The following is an 18,999-nucleotide window of genomic DNA, read 5'->3' as shown; positions in this document are numbered from 1 at the left end:
TGGTATCTGGCACCAAGACGTTAGCAGCAGATCCTTTAAGTCCTGTAAGTTGCGAGTTGGGGCCTCCATGGATTGGACTTGTTTGTCCAGCACATCCCACAGATACACGATTGGATTGAGAGGCCAAGTCAACACCTTGAACCCGTGATTCATCAGACCGGGCCACCTTCTTCCATTGCTCCGTGGTCCAGTTCTGATGCTCATGTGCCCATTGTAGGCGCTTTCGGCAGTGGACAGGGGTCAGCATGGGCACCCTGACTGGTCTGCGGCTACGCAGCCCCATACGCAACAAACTGTGATGCACTGTGTGTTCTGATACCGTTATATCAGAACCAGCATTAACTTTTTCAGCAATTTGAGCTACAGTACCTCGTCTGTTGGATCGGACCACACAAGCCAGCCTTCGCTCCCCACGTGCATCAATGAGCCTTGGCCGCCTATGACCCTGTCGCCGGTTCACCGCTTTTCCTTCCTTGGTCCACTTTTGATAGGTACTGACCACTGCAGACCGGGAACACCCCACAAGAGCTGCAGTTTTGGAGATGCTCTGACCCAGTCGTCTAGCCATCACAATTTGGCCCTTGTCAAAGTCGCTCAGATCCTTACGCTTGCCCATTTTTCCTGCTTCTAACACATCAACTTTGAGGACAAAATGTTCACTTGCTGCCTAATATATGTCAGTGGTCATAATGTTATGGCTGATTGGTGTATATATATATATATATGTATATATATATATGCTGCATACCTCGGTTGTAACGAGTGGTTATTTCAGTCAAAGTTGCTCTTCTATCAGCTTGAATCAGTCGGCCCATTCTCCTCTGACCTCTAGCATCAACAAGGCATTTTCGCCCACAGGACTGCCGCATACTGGATGTTTTTCCCTTTTCACACCATTCTTTGTAAACCCTAGAAATGGTTGTGCGTGAAAATCCTAGTAACTGAGCAGATTGTGAAATACTCAGACCGGCCCGTCTGGCACCAACAACCATGCCACGCTCAAAATTGCTTAAATCACCTTTCTTTCCCATTCAGACATTCAGTTTGGAGTTCAGGAGATTGTCTTGACCAGGACCACACCCCTAAATGCATTGAAGCAACTGCCATGTGATTGGTTGGTTAGATAATTGCATTAATGAGAAATTGAACAGGTGTTCCTAATAATCCTTTAGGTGAGTGTATATATATATATAAAAAATATATATAAGAAACATCAAGCGAATCAAGATCTTGGTTTTCGTGGTCTCATTTATTTTAGCTTTCAGCACATATACCTTTCTTTTTTGTTTTTCTTAAAGCCAGCAGGAAGCTTAATGGAAGCAAAAACCAAGAAGGGAGAAGCAGCTGTGAATCAGAATAGAGAAAAACTGGAACTACAATTAGAAAAATTGGTTTGGAGTTAATTATTTTTTATATGAATATACATATATAATACATAATCTTTTTCATAAAATCTGAAACTTTTATGTTTTAACAGGGACATTGAACTTACTATAAATAAACCGATGAATAAAACCTTATTCAACCCTTTCATGTAATCTACAAATTCCATAAGGCACTTTTGCAGAAAGAGAATGAGAAAAAAAAAGTTATTATTTTTTTAATGTGAATTGCTTAAAGGTCTTATACAGACGTCATAAACCTAGCTCTATGTCTAAAGGTCTTATGATTCTCTGTCTCTGTCAGAAATTGAATAAATCTTTCCACACTCAGGCCACAAAATCCACAGGTCACTTCAAGGGGGTATAATTGACCACTCTGAATCAAACCCCTGTGAACATTTTTCAAACAAGAAAGGAAACAATTGTATTTTACATGGTCCTCCAATAATATGGTCCAATATAATGAATTCAATATCTTTCTGAATTTGTTCATAGGAATCCTATATTTAAAACTCTACGTATGCAAAAACCTGCATCAGATTTCAATATATGACAATGTTTTATGTCACACGTCTGGAGCATTTTATTTTCATTTACAGGGAGCGGGTAGATACCCTCCATCCACAGCCATCTCAGCCAGTAATTTAAAATAAATGTCTTCATAATATTTGGGTATTTTATTATCACTACTGTTTTAAAACTAACCAGTTAACTATAATTAACTATGGTCTAATTAATACTACCATGGCAAGTGGCAACTGTTGCTCAAGGTTAAATCTGCTTTTAAATATTCCGCCCTAAGGGCTAGTGCAACCCCCTTTTTCAAAAACAAAGGTTTCTGCAGCTTTGTTTATCTCAAGGACAAGATACCTGGTTAGAAGTGATGCGTCAGGTCACACTTGAGAGACTGTGAATGGCATGCAATAGTTACACCTTTTTCATTTGAAACCTTGCAAACAGAAACATGAATGACAGAGGGAAATATACATGGAAAACAAACGTGAAGTTGCAAAAAAGTGCAAAATAGAAAGATCTCATGAAAGTTTGCTTGCTTTTAGAATAATCGGGCACTTTTTTGCCTGCACAGGGCAGGACGTTAAAATACTCTTAATAGTATTATCTAATATGTGTGTTTAGGTTTGTTGTAAAATAATATGCCTTAAATGAAATACAAAATATAAATATATGGTAAAAGGTTATATGAAATACAGAACATGTTTCTAACAGTGTTTGGCATCACAGCAGTCTGTTTCCCACTGTTAACATAAATTAGCACTAGGAAATGAACACAATATTGATGAGGAAATCTTCAAGGACAGCCACTGTGGATTCTGGCAGGGCCGAGGTACTACTCATACTGTTACATGCTGGCAACTCAAGGAAGAAATTCAAGAACAGTACATCTTTGCTGTGTGTTCGTCAGTGGTACAAAGTCTTTCAATAGTCAACAAAAGGGCTTTGAAAATCAATCAGTCATTGTACATGGTCCTGAAAACTTAATCTAGATCCACCAGACCCATCATAGCATGACTTTCTAGCTAAGTTACACGGGTGTGTTTGTACTTATGCCTTCAGAAACGTACAACAATGTACACGCATACACTTTAGGACTGATGCCAAGACTTCTGAGGAACCTGCTGGAGACTTGTGATGATAATGCTCTTAATATTTAAACAAAAACTGGATTTTCAATTCAACATAAAGCAAGCATTTAGTAGATGCTCGAAAAAAAATACTTGACCTCACTATCAGACTTAGGGAGTCATGCACCTCAAAAAACCTATACATTACCCAAAATCACAATTGAGGAGATCACAGTGTTTACATTGGGTAGGTTCATCTGCTTGGCTCAATTAGTTATTAGCATGCATCAAAGTGAGTTAGCTGGACCAAGATCCCTCCTCTCATTTATGACCTATGTTCTTAATGATAAAGTACTATATATTGTGCTGCATTACTAGATTAAGCAGCTTGTGCTTTTGGAAGACTCTGTGAGATGGAAAGTGTTTGTATCACTGTGATGCAGACTGCAGAACATCTTGGAATATCCAATATTGCTGCCACCTGTGTATAACTTTGAACAACTGATTTTGAGCTTTGTGTCATACTCTTTGGTTTTCTCAACCATAATGTATTGAGGTAAATTGTAATGATGTGTATAATTGTATCCATGTAGGATATAGTTTTTACTTTTTTGTTTTGTTTTTCAGAATATACATTTTAAACATACAGTAGAATCTTAGATTTTTTTAAAGAAAATGAAATATTGTTTCTAATACACTTTGTATGCCTTACTTTAAATAGCAGGTGAATCCATTTCCTGGATTTTGAATTACTTATTCTTAGGATTTATCTTCTACACAGCATATGTTTAATCTTATTCTTTAATTAGTTAACATCTGGAGGCAACAAAGTTCAACTGTAGTTCAGCCACTTCCCATACAACCCCAAATCAGTTTCTTAAGGTTGTTTTCATTGGAATGTGGTAAGAGACTATACACAGAGGGAAAGAACAGACTGCTACTGTATATGACCTGATTTAATCTTAGAATAATTTTAAGTTATAATAGTTATCCACAACTGGGTTCCTTGTATAGAATGTACAGGAAAGAAATATATATTAAAAAAAACATTTCTGTGCAGAAACCATGTTTTTTTTTTTCATTATTATATATCGGAATCTATTTTGATTAAACAACACTTCATAGTTTGGCTTTTTTTGTACTTTATATTTGTTGTGTATACTCGGTCTATGTCTGAAAACTAGATGATTTTGTTACTGCGTGTACTCTGTCAGTAAAACAATGACTGCAGTTTATCTTTGGTATTTGGAGAAGGCCTTGTCCACTGACATGGGTAAGGTAACCAGAACACAATCAATACTGCATTCTTGAGTTTGGAAATACATTACATATCAATGTTGTCCTTTCTGCAACAGTGTGATTAGACATTCCAGCATTCAGCATACTAAATGTACAGATATTTTGATGTGCAGGCGGACTTGCTCCATGTGCTTGCAGAAGAGACTGCCCTGTGTTTCTGTCTGCATACAAAGCCTTATTGAAATACTTTTAAAGGTCAACACAAAAGTGGAATTAGAGGCAACATGTTTTCATTTTGTGTTTCCAAAGGCTGTTACCTGCCTGGCTTGATACATCTAGGAAATTTGGAGATAAAACATGTTTTTTTTAAGTTGCTTCTAACAAATATTTTAACACATGAACTGGACATTATAATCATGTCCCTTTTTTGTTTTGCCAATCATCTACTTAACTATCACAATAAACTGCACAGACTAACAGCAAGCTTGTGGACAAAAACAACCTTACTATTCAAAATGGACAGAAGTATAAAATCTATTGTTTACATTACATCGAATTTTGTTTATTTTGCTTTTCAGTTTCCCTGTCTGTCATCCTATCTTATATACAATTTCCATTATTAGTAGTTCTATAAAGTTGATACCCCATATCCTAAATGCAAGTTTTGACAAAGCTTCACAATTATAACCAAAGATAGTGTTACACTAATAATCATGGATGCCTGTATTATGTGGAATTGAAACCACTGCCATGTCTTTGTTCATCTAGGAATATTGCAGACACTGTTACTTGTTAATAACCTGTTCCCTGGAGGCTTTCCTCACTGGAGAAGGTTAAAGGTCAGCAATAGGTTAATTACCTTACTGTTGCTATTGTTAGAATTTTTCCACATTTCAGATGTTGGGCAATTTAAACTTAAAGCACGACATTTTCCTGGAAAGGATCCAACACATCTATATTCAGGAACACATTCAGGAGGTTGTATATGAATTAAATGCTTGTATTTTAAAGAGTTAGTGAACCTCATAATTCATTTGTGAGTATGAGATTATTGTTACATCTGTTCTGTCTGCAAGAGTAATAAACTCTACAACCCAGCTTTTAAACCACACAATTAGTCAACTGTTCTTTTCATTCAGAAAATCAGGTTAGGCCAATATGTTCTTTTGGAAATCCACTATTCATAACCTACATATAGTCTCTCCTCTATTAAAAAAAGCCCAAGAACCTTTGCAAAATGTGTTTGACTTTACAGCTACCTTTTGATGTTTCCTGTGCTAAACTAATTTTAAAATTAATATTATTGCAATGGTTTTTAAATGATAATAAAAAATCTGTCAAGACAGCTCATGCGATGAAGCAATGTTTTATTGGCAATGTGATATAATTATTTTAGCAACTGCCACTCCCCCCTTGATGAGAGCCAGGCCCCACATGAGGTTGGGGGGTGGTTGTTCAAAAGACAGAATAAACCATGTAACTATGGAGAAACTCTGACTTAGCTTTAGTAGCCATTAGAAAAAAACAAGACAATTGCACTTTTTCTAATAGAATATATTGTCACCTACCCTTAATACTGTGTGCTTTAGCCCCAGGATAGTAAGTATGTTTCTAATTTTGGCTGTTCACACCACAGCATAGAAGACAGCTCTTGACACCTTATATTGAACAGCTGACTTCTTTGTTATTATCAGAGTTGTCTCCTCTGATCAAACTCCTGAATCCACTCATCTCTGGAGTACCTAGTGTATTTCTTTCAGTTTTTTATTTTTTATTTTCTCCACTCTCCTTTAAAATGGGATTTGGTGTGAATGTCTTAAAGGCCTAGTGAAATAGTAATAATAATATTCTGATTAAGAAACGTCAATAACAAATTTCCAAAATAAAGGTACCTCAGTGGTATATATTTCACATTCTGTATGCAAGCAGAGAAAATATATATATGTATATACACAGAAGCCTCCAAATTAATTAATACTCTTGCTAAATAAAAGTTGATGAAAAGAGGTGCATATTTTATTGATCAAGGCCATTTCTAGCCTTGCGGGGGTCATGAACACGATTTGATTTGGGGACCCCCCTCACCCTTTTTCCTAATCCCATTTTTAACAATGACGTATGTTTAGTGGTTTACAAAAAAAAAAAAAAGTAGGATCAATAGCAGACCAATAACAGTAGAAATGGAAACAGCTAAAATAAAACTTTACAACTGAAGATCTGCATGTCTTTCCCTGTGTGTCTGTGCAAACAAGGTCACTGTCTCAGGGTCTCACTGTGCTGCAGTACTGTGCCATAGTTCAACCATGATACTTAGAAGAACAGGGTCTGATAAGAACCACTTTTCTCCAGGAATTTGGGCTTGACACATCATACAAGCTAATTGATCCTTGAACCAAAGACAGACATGTGGGCCTCTCTGTCTGGTCTGCATAAAACTGTCTGTAGTTTGTAACTTGTCTGAATCTAAGACACCTCTTGCATGCGACCGCTCGTAATGAATTCCTCTTGATTGAAAATACATCTCTCTCAATTATTTGGACTCTTCACAACCATTTAAGAAACATGCCACAAACCAATGATCGATTAATTCAGTATAATATGAATTATTCCTACCTTATCAGTGGGAGGAGTGGGTTTTGTTTCCTCAATGCACAAAGTAGTGGGATTCGGGGTTGCAAATTAGACAGGAAGAGACAGGAAAAGTCAAGGAGTATAGCAAGCCAAATTATCATTTAGAGATATCTCTAAATTAATTTAAAGATATCTTCAAATATTTAAAGATATCTCTAAATCAATTAAAGATATCTATAAATTATTTAGAGATATCTGCAAACGATTTAGAGATGCTTTTAGAGGTGCTTTTTAAATATATCTCAAAATGATTTTCAGATATCTCAAAATGATTTGAAGCTATCTCTAAATGATTTGAAAATACTCCAAATCATTTAGAGATATCTTCAAATGACTTCCTGTTCATTTAGAGATATCTGCAAATCATTTAGAGATATCTTCAAATTACATCCTGTTTATTTAGAGATATCTGCAAATCATTTCAAGATATCTTCAAATGACTTCCTGTATTTTGGCTGAGATTATCGCTTCCTGTTTCCTTATTCAGTTACATAGAAATGAATGAACAAGTTAACAGGAAGTGATAATCTTGGGCTACATACAGTAAGTCATTTGAAGATATCTCTAAATGATTTGCAGATATATCTAAATGAACAGGAAGTCATTTGAAGATATCTCTAAATGGTTTGCAGATATCTCTAAATGTACTTTTAAATGAGATATCTTGAAATGATTTGCAGATATCTCTAATTCATTTGCAGATATCTTTAAATGATTTAGAGATATGTTTAAATATTTGAAGATATCTTTAAATTATTTAGAGATATCTCTAAATGATAATTTGGCTTGCCATAAAGCAGCAATATTTTGTTTTAATGACAATTAATGTTGAGAAGCTGCTCCATGTAAAGACCAGTTTCAAATAAGCTTCGTCTCCGCTGTTGCCCTCATTTCAGTTTGTATAGCGCGCTTTTCTCCCTCACAAAATGATCAGTTTCTCTCAGGTATTTTCTCTAACTTTCTCTGAAGTGTTTAGGCTTCTTGTCAGAGAAACTATAATAATACTAATAATAATAATGTTTATTATTAGTATTATTTATTTAGAAGCGCCTTTCAGGATACCCAAGGACAATGTACAAAAAACACGTCTGACTTCACTGTTGCTTTGGACCAGTAGAACGTTAAGTAAAAGCTTTCTATGTTATTTTTGAGTTATTTTAGAATATAATATGTTCAATATATACATTTTTTTTTAAACCGTAACCAGCTCAAGCCTTGCTTGACACACACAGAGGATGTGATAATGCCGCAGTTTGAGAACCGCTGATCTAGACCAAGCTACAACTGCCAAATCCCATTTGCCCCAATCCCAGTCCCATTAGCGAATCAGATAATTTGATCATTTATGCTGCAGAACTAGATAGCAGTGTAATAGCATAGAGACAAACATTTTTAAAACATGCAAATACATAGCCACCTAATAAAACACTATGTGGTGGCAGGTAAGGTGAACTTGGACTGTGCAGTTAAAGTAACCAGAAAACAAAAAAACATACAGCTAGCCAGCTATCTGTTTTAGCAACACATTTAATGTAATCATCATTAAAACAGTTACTATAGTCTTGTATTCACCCCACACGTCACCACATCACAGTCACAGTCTCCTGAATTCTAGTTACATTTGCCTTATTAATTAAAGTTAATTAGTTATTACCACATACACCTGTTCTCCATAGCCCACACCCTTTGGGGCTGTATATTTAAACCCCTTTGTTCCATAAGTTCAATGTGAAGTCTTGCCTACATGTCTATGATAATGCTTAGCCTTTGCCCACTCATGTCTGGTTGCTTGGGTTTTTGACCTCCCCTTGTGCTTTATTTGACTACTCCTGGATTACCTGTACTGACATGTTAGCCTGATAGTTGACCAGCTGCCTGTTTGTAGACTACAACTCTTGGACTCTCTTGTACATTTTCTGTCCTTTACTATTGGCTTTATATTTCGCCCCGCACTTGGGTGTTAGACACTTTCGCTTTGAAGGGCTTCTGTTTTTAATTTTTTATTTTTAATGCCTTTTTTTTGCACCGGATTGATATGTTCTTGTTTTTTTCCAGTGACATGCGTCACAGTCCTAAAAGATAGTTTTGTGTTCTTTTCTACCACACCTTCATTAGGATGCATATGCTATGCATCTGCAGATCGATGGCAGGTTTCTAGTGCATAAACTATGATAAATTAAATCTGTAAATTTTGAAAACTGATAATTGATCATTGATAATAATAATTGATCACCCTAAGAGGACGCTATTGTCACTTCTTTGTTTTTTTAAATAACTTGCTAAATCAACTTTATTTACATGTATTTACACTTGACACTTATGGCTGTGAAACCTGGTCACATAATGCAAAAGTGATACAGAAACTGAGGATGACATAAAGGAGCATGGAAAGATGTATGCTTGGAATAACAAGGAGAGAGCAAAATAAATGAATGGATCCAAGAACAAACCAAAATATGTGACATCATTGGAAGAGTGAAAATGTTTAAATGGCAATCGGCTGGACACATTGCAAGAAGAACAGAACAAAGATGGACAAAGGAAGCTATTGAAGGCATACCAAGAAATGAAAAAAGACCTAGAAAATGACCACATAAAAGATGAGAAGATTAAACCATAAACTCTGCAGGTATGGCATGGAAAAGAAAAGCTGTAGATCAAAGCAAGTGGAAATATCTTGGTGAAGGCCTTCTCCAGCAATGGATCAATATGGGCTGATGATGATGATGATGATGATGATGATGATGATGATGGTAATAATATACACAAGAAGCAAGCCAATGGCCCAGTAAACATTTCCAGCCACAATCTTAAGCATATTTTAAAATTTAACAAACAAACAAAAAAGAAAAGTTTAATCTGATACTTTTTCTTGGTAAGAAGCCATTTTTTATAAGAAGAATCCACTTTCATCAGATTACTTTCTGTTCTGTAGAGGTTGCATCCTGTGTGTTGGGAACAATGGAAGATCACTGTGGAAACTAGATATTGATCACAGGGTGTTAACATTAATAAATGTGAAAAGGTTAGTGTTTATGAGCTGTGAAAGGGGCCAAGCTGGTTGAGTGCCAACCCCAGTTAATGTCCTAGGCAGTGAACAATGCAATTAACATTCTCTTCTGTGGGCACAATTTATGTTACAGTGCTAATAGAATTGCTATCTAGAGACATTTACAATGCATTAAAAAAGCTGCTGTGTTGGTTCTCTCCTCTGCCCCATAAACATTCTGTATTCCTGTCAAACCTGTAACATTGTTATTTATTTGAAAGAAAGGAATATTTGTCACTTAAAGAGGCAGCTCGCTAATGATGCAGCTGTTTGATCATAAACCATATCTAACACACAGGGTCAAGGTAAAACAAACAACCTTAGAGCTGTTGGCAGATTTTGAATTTCAACATCTAGGCCTGTTTACAAAGAATCTGAATTTCTCTCATTCCAGTTTACAATTTGACTCTTTAATGCATTCTTGGAGAGAGCAAGAAGTTACCAAATAACCACTGGCCAACAGCTGTTTTAAGTAGTACTGGTATTGCAGGAGACATCACAAAAGTAACCGCATGTTAAATATGAAATAAGTAGTACACAATGTTAACTGAAATTTATTTCCTAGCTTGCTAAAGTTGAGTGCACTAGAACAGAAAATGTGCCTTAAAAGCCAAAAACAAATACTGCAAAGTGAAAAAAAAAAAAGATTTTGTAACTAAGTTTTATAAATGAATTGGTGATCTGCCATAGACAAATTGCATATTTTTGAAAAGGTCCAAACACAAAAGAAAACCCATTTACACATCAAACCACTTCAATTTGGATTCTAGAGGGGGGAAAAAGTATGTATGATAAAAATGTATTATTATTGTCCATGCAGATAACATTTTAGAAATGGCCTTCAGGATGCAGTGGTGTCCCTGTGAGTTTCCCTATAATAACAAAACCTACACAGAGGAGTGAAAATGGGAAATATTTGCCACTACCTTCACTGCAAAGTTGTTTTTCGGACAAGTATGAGGTATATTTGCATCTGGATCATGAATTTCATACTTATGTCGGCAATATAATGTATATTGAGTACATTTAGAGCATAAAGCTCTATACAACTTCTATAGGTACTTCATCATCATCATCATCAGCTGCATGAATGAACAAACACATACACAGATGTATATACAGTGAGGGAAAAAAAGTATTTGATCCCCTGCTGATTGTGTACGTTTGCCCACTGACAAAGAAATGATCAGTCTATAATTTTAATGGTAGGTGTATTTTAACAGTGAGAGACAGAATAACAACAAAAAGTTATAAATTGATTTGCATGTTAATGAGGGAAATAAGTATTTGACCCCTTTGACTTAGTACTTGGTGGCAAAACCCTTGTTGGCAATCACAGAGGTCAGACCAACTTGTAGTTGGCCACCAGGTTTGCACACATCTCAGGAGGGATTTTGTCCCACTCCTCTTTGCAGATCCTCTCCAAGTCATTAAGGTTTTGAGGCTGACGTTTGGCAACTCGAACCTTCAGTTGAGTTGATGCCAAAGAGCTCGATTTTGGTCTCATCTGACCACAACACTTTCACTTTCACCCAGTTCTCCTCTGAATCATTCAGATGTTCATTGGCAAACTTCAGACGGGCCTGTACATGTGCTTTCTTGAGCAGGGGGACCTTGCGGGCGCTGCAGGATTTCAGTCCTTCACGGCGTAGTATGTTACCAATTGTTTTCTTGGTGACTATGGTCCCAGCTGTCTTGAGATCATTAACAAGATCCTCCCGTGTAGTTCTGGGCTGATTCCTCACCGTTCTCATGATCATTGAAACTCCACGAGGTGAGATCTTGCATGGAGCCCCAGACCGAGGGAGACTGACAGTTATTTTGTGTTTCTTCCATTTGCGAATAATCGCACCAACTGTTGTCACCTTCTCACCAAGCTGCTTGGCAATGGCCTTGAAGCCCATTCCAGCCTTGTGTAGGTCTACAATCTTGTCCCTGACATCCTTGGACAGTGCTTTGGTCTTACCCATGGTGGAGAGTTTGGAATCTGATTGATTGATTGCTTCTGTGGACAGGTGTCTTTTATACAGGTAACGAGCTGAGATTAGGAGCACTCCCTTTAAGAGAGTGCTCCTAATCTCAGCTCGTTACCTGTATAAAAGACACTTGGGAGCCAGAAATCTTGCTGATTGATAGGGGATCAAATACTTATTTCCCTCATTATCATGCACATCAATTTATAACTTTTTTGAAATGTGTTTTTCTGGAAATTTTTATTGTTATTCTGTCTCTTACTGTTAAAATACACCTACCATTAAAATTATAGATTGATCATTTCCTTGTCAGTGGGCAAACGTACAAAATCAGCAGGGGATCAAATACTTTTTTCCCTCACTGTATATACACATACACAGACACTCACACTCACACACACACACATACTATATATATACACTCACCTAAAGGATTATTAGGAACACCTGTTCAATTTCTCATTAATGCAATTATCTAACCAACCAATCACATGGCAGTTGCTTCAATGCATTTAGGGGTGTGGTCCTGGTCAAGACAATCTCCTGAACTCCAAACTGAATGTCTGAATGGGAAAGAAAGGTGATTTAAGCAATTTTGAGCGTGGCATGGTTGTTGGTGCCAGACGGGCCGGTCTGAGTATTTCACAATCTGCTCAGTTACTGGGATTTTCACGCACAACCATTTCTAGGGTTTACAAAGAATGGTGTGAAAAGGGAAAAACATCCAGTATGCGGCAGTCCTGTGGGGGCAAAAATGCCTTGTTGATGCTAGAGGTCAGAGGAGAATGGGCCGACTGATTCAAGCTGATAGAAGAGCAACTTTGACTGAAATAACCACTCGTTACAACCGAGGTATGCAGCAAAGCATTTGTGAAGCCACAACACGTACAACCTTGAGGCGGATGGGCTACAACAGCAGAAGACCCCACCGGGTACCACTCATCTCCACTACAAATAGGAAAAAGAGGCTACAATTTGCACAAGCTCACCGAAATTGGACAGTTGAAGACTGGAAAAATGTTGCCTGGTCTGATGAGTCTCGATTTCTGTTGAGACATTCAGATGGTAGAGTCAGAATTTGGCGTAAACAGAATGAGAACATGGATCCATCATGCCTTGTTACCACTGTGCAGGCTGGTGGTGGTGGTGTAATGGTGTGGGGGATGTTTTCTTGGCACACTTTAGGCCCCTTAGTGCCAATTGGGCATCGTTTAAATGCCACGGCCTACCTGAGCATTGTTTCTGACCATGTCCATCCCTTTATGACCACCATGTACCCATCCTCTGATGGCTACTTCCAGCAGGATAATGCACCATGTCACAAATGTCGAATCATTTCAAATTGGTTTCTTGAACATGACAATGAGTTCACTGTACTAAACTGGCCCCCACAGTCACCAGATCTCAACCCAATAGAGCATCTTTGGGATGTGGTGGAACGGGAGCTTCGTGCCCTGGATGTGCAACCCACAAATCTCCATCAACTGCAAGATGCTATCCTATCAATATGGGCCAACATTTCTAAAGAATGCTTTCAGCACCTTGTTGAATCAATGCCACGTAGAATTAAGGCAGTTCTGAAGGCGAAAGGGGGTCAAACACAGTATTAGTATGGTGTTCCTAATTATCCTTTAGGTGAGTGTATATACACATACTGTCATGTCCTTCTTTTTAAGTAGCGTGGGTTATTGTAATGACACGACAAGGATTGCTTTATAAATCCAGTACTTTTATTTGTATATTTAATCTGCATACAAAATAGAACACTCACCACTGGTAATTAGTGAAAGTACAGCAACTTGGTGCTTTTGCTCCAGCACAAAACGCTAAGACATCTATGCCAGGAGCCTGCAAGCAACCAACTACTTTAGGACTGTTTACGACAGGTCGTACCCCGCAGAACAAGCCTTCTGATTGACTAACCCACCAGCACAGAACAGTAACACATGAAACAGCAATTGCATAAAAGCATTCGTAAAAATACATATACATAAATATATCATATTGTAAACTTGATCTGTATATTATCTGTGCAAGACTATGGATAATCCAAGTTAATACAAATACAACAGAGAAAGACTGATACCAACAATTGTCAGACCTCGCCTACCATTGCTCAATGTATTTAAAATGCAGGAGCAGTACATCAGAAGCTACCATTAAAAAGATAAATCCAGTTCTCAATCAGCACATCAGTTTCAAAAAGGGTATTTACATGAATACACATTTTAAATACATATAAACCTAAACAATCAATTTGCATACTCTCATTTTGTTGTTCAGTTTGTCTGACATTACCTCCAATACAACCCCGTCCCAAGTTTACACCACTGATTATATGTAAGTATAAAATGTATTATAAACAGTAAATATCATGGGAATATGATAACAATTGGATGTGCTTCTTCCCTTGGACTGCTAATGAAACTTGATATATTAACTTTGCTGGTAACAATGAACAGGCAGGCACTCTGGGGTACTGCTGTCCCCTTCAGTACTGAGCAAATGGGATAATGCATTCCTGGATGAAAGAAAGCAATTTTGTTAAGTTAAGGTTTTTGGGTGGGGATAAGGAACAGTGTTATACAGAACTGCAAGCAATACGTCTCATTTTCATGTAACTTGAAGAACAGTTGAGTGGCATTTCTTTATTTTCCACATAATATTCCTCCTATTCTAATGACATATTCAGGTAAACATTTAACTGAGATCTCCATAGCATCCGCATACATTTGCAATTTCTGCTTTCTAATGTATGTCTGATTATTGAAATTCAACCGACTAGCTCCATCTATATCATCATAACTGGTCTACATCTCAAGTGGTGAGGTGAGAATTGCATTGGTTTAACAGCATTATTTATTCAGCCCTTGTAGCTCGAATTTAAGTTTCAAGTGGAATACAAAATGTCTGACATGCAATTGTCCTTTCAGTAATGGTTGCATTTAATTTTACTTAAGGATGCCTGACCACATGCTCCTTTTGAGAGAATAGTTTCATTTTATTGTTTCAATTAAAACCACAAAATGCACCAAGAAAATAAAACTATCTGTTATTTGTTTGTGCCTCAGATTGCCTCCTAACACACACAAAAAAACAGTCAAAAGCTTGCTTGAAGATTTTTGGGGATAGATGGAAATTACACATATTTGTAAGTGTCAGGTGAATCAGACATCTTTCTGGGTATTCATTGCCTTTATATTCTATATACGGTTGAAATCAGTTGCGCTGTGTGGTCATAATAGTGCAGTGGAAGGCTGTGTCAAATATGACGAGACAAAGTATGCCCAAGGTTATATGAAAATTGTAACCATGTATAACCATGCCCTTAATTAATATGCACACATGCTCCAGGCAGAGCACACCAAGGTGTGCTCAACCTCAGATGAGTTAAAACAACCTGACAATTAATTTGGAGACCATGTTTTGTTTTGTTCTGTTATTTTCAACCCTATGTATGTGTATATATACAAGCTCTTGTTCAAAATAATGGGACACATCACAAGGATAATGAAATAATCCAGATAAGGGGTCTTCAAACATTTATTCTGATTGAAATTATGATGTTTTTAACTAATATAAAAATAATGATATTCAATGCTATATTATTTTGATTTAAAAGGTTTTAGGCAGCTTTAAAAGTAAATTGTATACAGATTTTAATTGTTAATTGATTTAATGTGATGCTGAGATTTGTATTAAATAATGAAAGTTGTGTGCAGTAAGCATCCCATCTGCAGATGGTCAGAATTCCTGAAAATCCATTATATATGGATTTTATCATTAAAAAAAAAAAAAAACAGTATACACCTTTAGAGCCAACAATAGCAGAAGAGAAAGGAAGCATATAAGAGAAAACTTTACTGCATTTAATTTATTCTGAGTTCTATTCAGTCTAGTCCTGTTCTATGTTGTCTATAACAGTGTAGAAATACAAAAGCTACCATTTAAAATATTGCTTGTGTTATGTATCTTTTATGTATTGATTTTTATAAATATTTATACTTGCACTTGCACAATAAATTTATAGCAAACCAAGTTATCATTTAGAGATATATTCAATTGTATTTCAAGAAATCTTTACATATTTAAAGATATCTTTAACAAATGTATAGACATCTCTAAATGAATTTGAGATCTCATTTATCTCCATTTACAGATATCTGAAATTAATTTAACTATATCTTCAATTAATTTCAAGATATCTGAATTACATTTGGGGATAGCTCAAAATAACATCCCTGTCTATTTTGAGATATGTGCAAATCATCTGTAACTGACTTCCTGTTCATTTAAAAATATCTGCAAATCATTTAAAGTGGCTACTTCCGCATCTGACAGACCCCAAGCCATCAGGCGGTCCCGCTCAAGGGCCAGGCCCAGAACTAGAGCAGGCCTGGGGTGGTCCATAGAGGAGACAGCACAGTCACACATGAGACAGTGCATCGATCCCCCAGATAAAAAGGCAGCGGGGGCCACATTCGGGCTACCCAGGAGCAAGAACATCAGTCACGCTCTATTGGGAATAGTAATGCAGAGAGGGGACGTCCAGAAGCGCCTCTATCCTCACCAACAACAATAACTAATGACCTATATACAGAGCGGGGGACAACAGGAGACCAGCTCATGTATACCTCGGCTGGACACAGGAGCACTCATCTACTGCCCAACTAGCACAGCTAGGGGCGGGGTGTTAGTAGCTTTATTGTGCAACTGTAAGCAAAGCAGTGCAACAAGAGAAAGCTCTTGTGACTTACGCTTAAACAGGGGCACTCACCTCCTGCTCACTAGCAACTAGGAGTGGGCAGCAGTAAGCTCTACAGTGTTATGACAAGGAACTATATCAAAATCGGAGCAACGGGATACCAGCGCCTGTGCTATAAGACACTGTGCAGTACTGCACTGCACCATGGGGGGGCCTGCACGAAGGGAGTGCCGCGTGAGCTGCTCTACCACAAGAGAAAACCAGAGGCTGAAGCTCAGCCACTCTAGGGGAGTAATACACCTGCACTCAATACTAGGTGGAACTAGGAGAGTGCACAGATAACCCACTGTGGCACCAAACCTTCTGCCTACAACTGGGTATTTTTTACTGGAGCAATCTAAGTGAAGTACCTTGCTCAAGGGTACAACAACACTGCTCTACTCGGGATTTGAACCCACAACCTTCCCTAACCACTACTCAGTACAGTACTGTAGTGACTACTTAAGCCGGCGGAGGAGCCCAAACAGGGCTGCGGACTTAGTTCTGCTGTTTCACTTTTGTTTGTTTTTTGTAATGAATACATAAATTTGCTGAATCGAAAGTGAAAGTAAACTGTAGTATAACAAGAGTACACAGTCAGTAAGGCTGTGTGGCCAGAAGCACGCAAGGGCCGCATCCAGATGGAAAGTGGGCTATAGCACGGGCGCAAGGCGGTGGAGGAGCCCCTAACACAGGTGACAGATTGAGGCGGGCCGCAGCCATGCCTCAGATTTAATGCTGCTATTTTGTACTGCTGCTGTGGAGGAAAAAGACCTAAAAGCAAAAACCAACACAGTGATTAGTCTAACAGTAAATATATGTACTAGGGGTGGGCGATCTTCCCAAAAAATCATATCATGATCTTATAACACATAATCACGATCCACGATCTGAATCACGATCTTCCCAATTTTGAGATGTACTATAAATAATAGACTGGAACAAGCCTATGGATTTATCTATTTGTACAATTTAAAACACAAAATTGAATTAAAGAATCAGTTGTCAAAATGGTCATTAAATGGCCTGAGTTTAACTTTATTTTAAATATTAAAGTTGTAATCAGCAGTCAATAGATAAACATTAAATAACACAATATCTTAAAGTACTCTTTGCAGTAATAAAATAATTGTGCACTTTTAAAATTCTGAAAAATAAACATTCTGTTACAACTTCAAGTGGCAATCAGCAGCCAACAGATAATATGATATAAAATAACAGATGGGGAATGGTAGTATTAGAAAAATATTTGCGACTTGGCAAATCATACCGTGCGTCTAAAGTGTGGATTTTAAATCACATGTTTTCCACAGATTTGAATGGTACCATATCCTTAGCTAAGTAGAATGTGACCTCCGTCACCTCTTTCCATCATTTGCTGCTTTTGTCATATTTTCGACACCTCTATTGTGTCGGTCAGTGATAACTGTTTATGTTTCGGGACCTCTTGAGATACAGATGAGTGGGGTTGTACCGACCTGAGTGAAACACTCTCGGCATGTTCCTTCGGATGCTTCCATTTCAGGTGGTTGAAAAGATTTGTCGTATTACCTCCAGAATAGCCGACCGTTACCCAATAAAGTTTACAGATAAATAAAGTTTTCTCTGAGAAATGTCTGACTGTGCATAGCCAAACCACTGCCGCACAACTGATGTTGAGTCTTTTTTCGGCACCAGCTCCTAATCCACCATGCTCCTAGTTCATGTTGAATTCTTTTTCTAATACATCACCACGCATAAAAGACACATGATAGAGACACATGGTATAATTTGTTCAATCAGCACAGCCATCTAGTAGGCAGTAATTGTTGTAGTTTTAACATTATTATGAGGACATAAAATATTTCGATCTCTATGATTCACTTGAAATGTAGATCGTGGACGTCTTCAAAATTGATCACAATATAAAATCGTCAGATCGCCCCCCTTAATATGTACCTAAATAAATATATTAAAAGTGACTAGTGTGTAAATATTTTGTGTATATAACCTTAACTGAGCTGAGGCGCAGCCGGAGCACCAGGTCGTGAACAGCACAGGACAGTCTACTTAAGGAAATAACTATGAAAATACACAAAGACAACCATAACTGTAGCGACCTGGTGGGCGCATATTTTATAGATATAGCCAGCTGACCTATAACAGTTCATGCTTTTTTAGTGAATAAAAAATACAACAAATACAGACAAGACTTTGCATACGACTTGAGGATCCAAGGGCACAACGGCAAAGAGGAATTTCCTGTGTTCACGTCAAGTTATATACAAACAGGAAACAGGAAGGGACTGTTTGAGTGATTCACACAGGGGCCTATAGGCAGCTTTGATGGAAAAATGTTTCAACATTGTAATGAGCTAAACGTCTCCCCATTGGGCAGTGCTTCCGACTCAAAAGATAA

Source organism: Amia ocellicauda, chromosome 1 (assembly GCF_036373705.1).
Source record: "Amia ocellicauda isolate fAmiCal2 chromosome 1, fAmiCal2.hap1, whole genome shotgun sequence".
NCBI classification, from domain to species: Eukaryota; Metazoa; Chordata; class Actinopteri; order Amiiformes; family Amiidae; genus Amia; species Amia ocellicauda.
Note: the sequence above shows the minus strand (reverse complement) of the source record.